The 8617-nt window shown below is 41.8% G+C and overlaps 1 long non-coding RNA gene across 1 annotated transcript in view; it reads right to left on the bottom strand.

The window, feature by feature from the left end:
- Positions 1–4774: 4774 nt before the first annotated feature.
- Positions 4775–8617, bottom strand: part of LOC307189519 — a 90018-nt gene continuing 86175 nt past the window's right edge. The window contains exon 3 of the long non-coding RNA XR_013829202.1: positions 4775–6137. This is a non-coding gene — a long non-coding RNA (uncharacterized lncRNA). The remainder of the gene's footprint in view (positions 6138–8617) is intronic.

The following is an 8617-nucleotide window of genomic DNA, read 5'->3' as shown; positions in this document are numbered from 1 at the left end:
ATAGCCATTTAGTGCTAGAAATCTCCCCATAAGTGCTGCTTTAGCAACATCCCACAAATTCTGGTATTGTATTTTTATTTCATTCTGTTCTAAATATCTTCTAAATTCATTTTTTCTTTGATCCATGGGTTACTTAGGAGTTAAGTGTGTTACTTAGTTCCCGAACATTTGAGATCTTTCTGTCATTGATTTATAATTTAATTCCAGTGTGACTTGAGAAAATAATTTATATGAAGTGATTTGTTTTAAATTTGTTGAGATTTGTCCTGAATAGAGTCTATCTCAGTAAATGTGCCATATGCTCTTGGTAAGAATGTAAATTTTGCTGTTGTTAGGAGTATTCAATAAATGTCATTTGGATTAAGTTACTTAATAGTGTTGTTCAAGTTGTCTATATTCTCACTGATTTTCTGTCTACTCATTCTATCAATTTTTGGTTATTTAAATCCCCAACAACTGTTGACTTTTCTATTTCTCCTTTTAGTTGTATTAGTTTTGCTTTATGAATTTTCAAGCTTTATGATTAGCCACATAACATTTAGGATTATGTTATCTTGATCGACTTCCTCTTATAATCATAAAATGACCTTCTCTATCTCTGGTAATATTTTTTGCTCCGAAATGTACTTCGATATTAATATAGCCTCTCCAGCTTTCTTTTGACTAGTGTTAGCATGGTATTTTTCCCATCAATCCATTTTTAACCGATTTGTGTATTTATAGTTAAAATGTTTTTCTTACAGGCAACATTTGTGCTATTGTTGTTATGCATTTTACATTTACATATATTATAAATCCCACATTACATTGCAGTTATTTTAATATTAACAGTAAAATATCATTAAAAGAATTTTAAATAATACAAATATATTGCATATACTTATCATATAGTTACCATTTTGAATGCTTTTCATTACTTTCTGTGAATTCAAAATTCCATCTGGTGTCATTTTCCTTCTGTCTAATCAACTTCTTTTTTTAAGATGTCGGGGGTAGGAGTTTTAGTAATTTATTTATTTATTTTTGCTGTGTTGGGTCTTCGTTTCTGTGTGAGGGCTTTCTCTAGTTGTGGCAAGCGGGGGCCACTCTTCATCGCCGTGCGCAGGCCTCTCACTATCGCGGCCTCTCTTGTTGCGGAGCACAGGCTCCAGGCGCGCAGGCTCAGTAGTTGTGGCTCACGGGCCTAGTTGCTCCGCAGCATGTGGGATCCTCCCAGACCAGGGCTCAAACCCGTGTCCCCTGCATTAGCAGGCAGATTCTCAACCACTGCGCCACCAGGGAAGCCCCTAATCAACTTCTTTTAGCATCTCTTTTAGTGTGGGTGAGCTAATGATGAATTCCCTCAGCTTTTATAGGTCTGAAAAAGTCTTTATTTTGCCATTGGTTTTAAATGATATTTTTGCTGAATATAAAATTCTAGGTTGAAAGACTTTTTTTTTAATCATACAGTATGTCAAAGGTGTTACTTATACTGTTTCTGATAAGAAATCTCGTATAATTCTTATCTTTTTTCCTCTGTACATGTCTTTTTTCTCTCATTGTTTTTTAAATTTTCTCTCTATCAATGCTTTTGAGCAATTATATCATGATATGCTTTGACATCATTTTCTTCATGTTTCTTGTTCTTGGAGCTCACTGAGTTCTTAATCTGTACCTTTATATTCATCACTGTTTGTAGTCTGAGAACATACTCTGTAAGTTTTTGATTTTTTAAAATTTATCAATGCTTGTTTTATTTTCTGGCCCAGCATACGGTCTATCCTGATGAATGTTCCATGGGCACTTGAAAAAAATAAGTATTCTACAATTGTTGGATATCAAAGTGCTTGATAGTGTTGTTGAGATCTTTCATATCTTCACTATTGTTGTTCTAATAATTCTATCAATTACCAGGAGAATAAAAACTATGGCTGTAGTTTTATATTTTTCTCCATCAATTTTTGCTTTGTATATTTTGAAACACTGTTTTTGCACATATTCACAATTGTAATTGTTTTGTCTTCCTGATGAACTGACCCACTTTTCATTATAAAGTTTACTTCTTTTTTTTTTTTTTTTTTTTTTTGCTGTATGCAGGCCTCTCACTGCTGTGGCCGCTCCCGTTGCGGAGCACAGGCTCCAGACGTGCAGGCTCAGCGGCCATGGCTCACGGACCCAGCCGCTCCACTGCATGTGGGATCTTCCCGGACCAGGGCACGAACCCATGTCCCCTGCATCGGCGGCGGACTCTCAACCACTGCGCCACCAGGGAAGCCCTACTTCTTTATCTCTGATAATACCTCTTGCCTTGACGTTTATATTACCTGAAATTAATATAGCTACTCCAGCTTTCTTATAATTAGTGCTTTTGCATAGTACATCTCTTTCCATCCTTTTACTTTCAAGCTTTCTTTCACTTGTAGACAGCAGTGTCCACAGAAAGCTGACACCTGTAAACAGCAGTTAACTAGCTCTTGTTCTTTTAACCAGTCTAAAAACGTGTGCCTTTAATTGAAATATTTAGTTCTACATGTAATATTATTTTTGATATGGCTGCCTTTAGGATAGCCACTTTATTATTTGCTTTCTATTTGTCCTGTTTTCTTTTTCTCTGTTTCTCCTTTTGTGTTCTTTGGAGTTAATCAAAATATTTTTAGTATTCCATTTTAATTACTCTATTGAACTTTTTTCTCTTTCCAACATATTATGAAAAATGTCAAACATACCAAAAAGTTGAAAAAGTTTTTCAGTGAGTACCTATGTGCCTACCATCAATAGTTTCTATTCCTATATAAAAGAATAGAAAAGACCTCATTTGGTCAACCCACCTTCCATATTGGATGCCTTATCTCTTGATTTAAATAGGGTAGAGGTAAACACATTGACAGGGTTGCATTAATAGAAATGTAATTCTCAGAATTTGGGAAGTGAAGGTCCCATCTTTACATATATCGTCTTTACTCTGAGAGGGAGCAGGACAATCTGGACTGTGTCCAGAGTGGGTAACCAGGACAAGGCAGTGACTGGATGCTGGGTCATTTTGAGGAAGGAACTGGCTGTGCTATACCCAGGGAAGAACAGAGGGAGTTAAGGAGAGACATTTATAGGTCATAGCCTTTCAGCCTCGGGGAGGAGGGGGAAGCTGTCTTTGGGAAAGTCCATGAGTCAGGACTAGATAGATGGATGCTCCAGGAAAACAGATGTAGCTTCAGTAAAAGGAACAACTAACAGGAAAAGGTGTCAAAGATGGGCAAGACTATCAAAAGATAGTGAGCTCCCCGTCACTTGAGGTATGCAAGCACTCACTCATTCAACAATATTTATTAAGCCTTTACATGGCAAGCACTGGGCTATGCACTGTGGATCAAGTGGTGAATAAAACAGACAGGTATCTTGTCCTCATGAGGTGGTAAATATTAAACGATCCCACAAATCTGTAAGTATCAATAGTGATTCATGCAGGACATGTGCTCTGGCAAAAACTGGAGAACAGGATTAAATGTTTTCTAAGTCTGAGACTAAACAGCATTTAAACAGGAAGCCCTACATAAGTGATGGCTTCTATTCTTACGTTATTATTAGCATAATTATTATTGTTTGTTCTAGTGTTCATTCATTTCACATTTCCTGAGCACCCACTACGGGCTGTGCAAGGAGGCAGAGCTGCATGAGATGGGTCTTTGTCCTTCAAGTGGAAGGGTCGCTCTGTTACAGACCATCCAATACAAGGGGAAGTGCTGTGGTTAGAAACTAGGATCCCAGGGAGGCACTGGCTACCCAGGAAGCAGTTGAGGGTAAGTGGGGGGAGTCCTGGGGTGGGGGGAGTGGGGCGGGGGGAGCTTCCTGGAGTAAGTGGGAGTGAGTTGGATCTTGAAGGACAAGGAGAAAACTGCTGTGTGTTGGTTCCCTTCATTCCCCGAGGGGTCGGCCCCTCCTCTCTCTAACCCCCCTCCCCCTCTCCCAGCCTCATCCCCCTACCCACTTGGCAGTAGAGGGTTTCCGCTCAGCTGGGCCCCTCAGCCAATTAACACTCTTTGCCTCTGAAAAGCTCAAATCAGCTTCTCAAAGGTGTTAGAGATCAGAGCAATTAAGGTCTCTTTCTAATGCAAATCTAAACCCAAAATTGAATGTTTGTCTCCTTGGAAAATTAGGCTCCCAAGTTCTATGAGGAGCTAGTGAAATTCAGCAAGGGGAGGTGATAGCTTCAAGAACTAGAAGCCAATTTGTTGGGATGCTCTCCAGAAATATTTGATTCAATCAAATAAAAATTTACTCCACATGGCAGCAGAAGTGATTTCTTTAAACATGAATCAGATCCTCTCTCCCCTGGTCTCCGATGCACTTGCATTAACATCCAAAGCCCTCACCACAGTCTCAAGGCCCCACATAATCTGACCCTCGCCTCCCTCATAACTTCATCTCAGGCTCCTTTATAAAGTGCTTGTCACACTTTGTAATTATTTTATTTACTGGTTGGCCTCCCTCACATCATTAAGTAAATACATCACCGTTACTGCTCACCCTGGAGCACAATATATAAAGTTATCCAAGTGAAAAACAGCTGGATTGCAAATCAGAGCTTGAGATTTGGAATGTGCCCTAGAGCCATTCGGAATAGGGCTCAGATTCAAAACGACATTGTTTTCCCCTCAACACCATCCCTGGCTGTTGTAGTAGCATCAGCCGTCGCTGACCTCTAGCTGTATCTAAGACCTCATTTTTCCGGAGAACAGCTAACTGCTCTCTCTTTGAGATGCCCCTCGGCGTCCCAAGCACTCTTCACAAATGGCTCATTTTTAGGTTGGACACTACTCACAGATAACCTCCAAATGCAAAGAAAATTCCTCTCGCCATGGGAACAGACAGAAATGACGTTTTATTTAACTAAGTTGTTTACTCTTCTTTCTCTTGTCTCCCAGTTGGAATGCATGGAGGGCGGGAACCTGTGTCTATCTTGGTCACCACCTATCAGCGGCACCCAGAACAGTGCCTGGTACTTGATGGATATTCCAGAAATATAAATATTTTGAATAAATGGATTTTCTGAAACTGCCTGTGTATAGGCTCAGTGCCAACACAATGGGCACAGAGGTGGGCAAACCCAGATTCAGCCTTGGAGGAGCTCATAGCTCAGTGGGGGGACCCACAGGACCAAGGATTCATTTGTTCATTAAGTACTTGAGCGCCCCCTACAGTGGAGTCAGAACCTCGGTGCAAAGAGACACACATAGGCAAATTCCAGCATGTGAGTTTGAGGGGGAGGGGGGGAAGGAAGCAAGAAATAACCATCTTCCCATTGTGGGCAATTCCCCCAGCTAGGAGGGATCCTAACACCTCCTTTAGCCATCAGACAGACACTGCTTTAGGTACTGAGATACACTGATGAATTAAGGCTGCCCTCGTCCTCAAGTGAATCAGTCTATAATAGATGGCAATGTCACATGGTAACAATAGAAATATTTATGAGTCCAAACCTGTCGCAGAAGTGAAGGTGATTTACCACAGAGGAGAGTACAGTGAGATCTGTTAGAAAAGACAATCCCTGAGCTGGGTTTTTTCAGCTGAATAGGAGTTTTCCTTGCAGACAAAGGAGAGGAGAATGGCATTCCAGGCAAAGGGCAAACCAGGTGCAAAGGCATAGAAATGTAAACCAACATGATGAATCTGAAGAACTGCAAGCCATTTGGGGGTCATTGCTAAAGTATAAAGTGAAAAGGGAGGTCTGGAGGCAGGAGAAGTAGCTGGGCCCAGATGTTACGAGGTTTCACCTGGACTTTATGCTACAAGGGACCAGTGTTGGGGGTTAATCACAAGAATGATAAATCGGCTTTTGCCACACAATAAACCACCCCAAATCGCAGTGGCTTAAAACAACAGTGTTCATGACTTACCCATCTGGGGTCAGCTGGGGGCTGGCTGGTCCTGGCTGGGCTTTGATGAACTGGTTCAGTTCTTCATGAGTCTCTTATCTTCCTCCTGGGGCCATCAGGCCTGCGTTGGCATGTCTTGCTCATGGCAATGGCAGAGGCATAAAAGTGCAAAAGGAGACATGCAAGGCATCTTGAGGCCTGGGCTCAGCACTGGCACATTATCACTTCTACCTCATTCTGTTGACCAAAGGACATCATGTGGCCTAGTCTGGATTCAAAGGCATGCACCTGCAAAGTCATATGAGGAAGGGCATGAGCATAGGAAGCACTGAGGCATGGGGTCCATCAATGCACTCTAGCACAAGCTATGCGATCAGATCTCTGCATTAGGTCTCATGGCCGAGATGCGGAGGGTGGATTAGAAGGGATAAGGCAGTTTCAGAGATTCAGGCCTGAACTAAATGAATGCCCCAGGATCCCACGATTCGTTCTTTCCTCTATTCCGGGTACCCGGGATTTAGCCAGATCAGGCAAAGGGGAGGCTTATCTTTAGTCTTTTGTTTGATTCTAAGAACTCAGCCTGAGCACTCTGGTGCTTGCAGCAGTAAATAAGGAGCCTTTGAAATAAGCAGATAAAGGCTAATATTCAATAAACTAGTAAACAAGGATTTTCTGTAACTCTCTTGGAAAAGACATCTCTGAGACAAACACAGAGCTGAGCTGAAATATTGGATAAGGCCCACTGATCACAAGAAAACCTAACATAGGTAATTGACTATTGGCAAATGCAACAGAACCAAATAAAGCGAGTAATTAACAATTATTGTGCTTGGAGGTAATGGAACTACAAATCCAGGCTGCCTATGTGTTTGTCCCAGGCACTGATAAGAACAAAGTGGGTGAGTAACCCAGGTGTGAAATTCATTTTATTAGGCTAGATCTAAAAATAGGCTTGAATCAGACAGTGGAAAAGAACAGAATTCATCACCACTTGCTCACCGGGGCACATGGGGAATAAACTCAAGCTCTGGTTTTTGTTTAAAAAGAGAGAATTATGGTAGATTGTTTGCAAAAGTGACCCCCATTATTTCCCTTCCTGTATCTATGATGCTTCGTGGATGTGACTTTGTAACTCTTCCCATCAGGACATGGAGTCTGTTTCCCCACCCCTTGAGACTGTCTAGTTTTGACCAATAGACTGTGACAGAGGTGACACTGTGCTAATTCCAAGCCTTAGCCTCAAGACACCTTGCACCCTGTCACTCGCTCTCTTGGGATTTTTGTCCCTGCCATGTGAACAAGTCCAGGAGAGGCTGCTAGAGACGAGTTAATGTCAACTCAGCTGTCCCAGCAGAGGCCCCCAACCATGTGAAGAGCTCAGCCAAAATCAGCGAAGCCAGCCACAGCTGACCACAGAAGCAGGAGGAATGCCAGCTGAGTCCAGAAAACCTGCTGGCTGAGCCCAACCTAAACGGCCAACCTACAGAACCTTGAGGTTAATAAATGGTTGTTTTTTTATTTTTATTTTTTTTTTTGCGGTACGCGGGCCTCTCACTGTTGTGGCCTCTCCTGTTGCGGAGCACAGGCTCCGGACGCACAGACTCAGCCGCCATGGCTCACGAACTAGCCACTCCGCGGCATGTGGGATCTTCCTGGACCGGGGCATGAACCCGTGTCCCCTGCATCGGCAGGTGGACTCTCAACCACTGCGCCACCAGGGAAGCCCAATGGTTGTTATTTTAAGCCACTAAAATTTTTTTTAACATCTTTATTGGAGTATAATTGCTTTACAATGGTGTGTTAGTTTCTGCTTTATAATAAGCCACTAAATTTTAAAGTGATTTGTTACACAGTAACAGATAACAGATACAGGAATATTCTTCATCAAAACAGCTAGAAATAAGCTGTAAAACACGATATAAACAGTAAATAAACAGTAAAAACACGATAATCACCGCTACAAATAACCGGGCACCTATTGTCTACTGGGAACTTTGTGCATCTGAAACTTTGCTGGGTACTTTACATATTCCATGCGGGGTTACATCATCGAAACTCTGCAAGGCAGAGTTATTTTCATCATTTTGCAAGTGGGGCAGATGAAGAAACTGAGGCTGGGAAGACAGTTTATGCAACTTGCCCAAGGTCCACAGCTATTGTTTTCTCAACCTGAGGCAAGTGGGGCTTCTCAGAGGCTAAGAGAGGCCTGGGCCACTTCCAATTTCTGAGATGCTTTGTATACTAGTAAATGAAGATATGAAGAAACAATTACACAAATGGTGACATATTTTAAATCTTTACATTTATTAAGTAATCACTTTTAATATCAAAGAAAAAAGCAATGCACTATAATTGCTAATCACAAGATAATCACGCATTTATTTTAAAAGCATATTAATTTATAGTAAACCGCACGTGGTATGATTTGGTAATGAGATGCAAACGTTACTTTGTGGGCTGAGCATTTTCTGCTTTTATCAGGTCAGGGTACCTCTATGATGGGACCTATAACCCATGTAACCTCCCTTGGAAATAACAACAAAAGATGAAATATGAGGCCTTTCAATGAGGTCAAGCCCAGCCACAGGGCACACCCTGCCAACCCCAGCCCAGCCCAGCCCTCAGGAGAGGCCTGTGCATGGCCAAAGGAGTCCATTCTACACCCTCAAACAGCCCTTGGCTGAGGGGTGAGCTTCCAGGGAGGGCTCGTACAGAAACTGAATTTCCTCCTCTCATCAGAGAATTAAGTCATCTTTATTTTCTATCAC

The sequence above is a fragment of the Stenella coeruleoalba genome, assembly GCF_951394435.1.
Source record: "Stenella coeruleoalba genome assembly, chromosome: 7".
NCBI lineage: Eukaryota > Metazoa > Chordata > Mammalia > Artiodactyla > Delphinidae > Stenella > Stenella coeruleoalba.
This window is presented reverse-complemented; position numbering and strand designations above follow the sequence as displayed.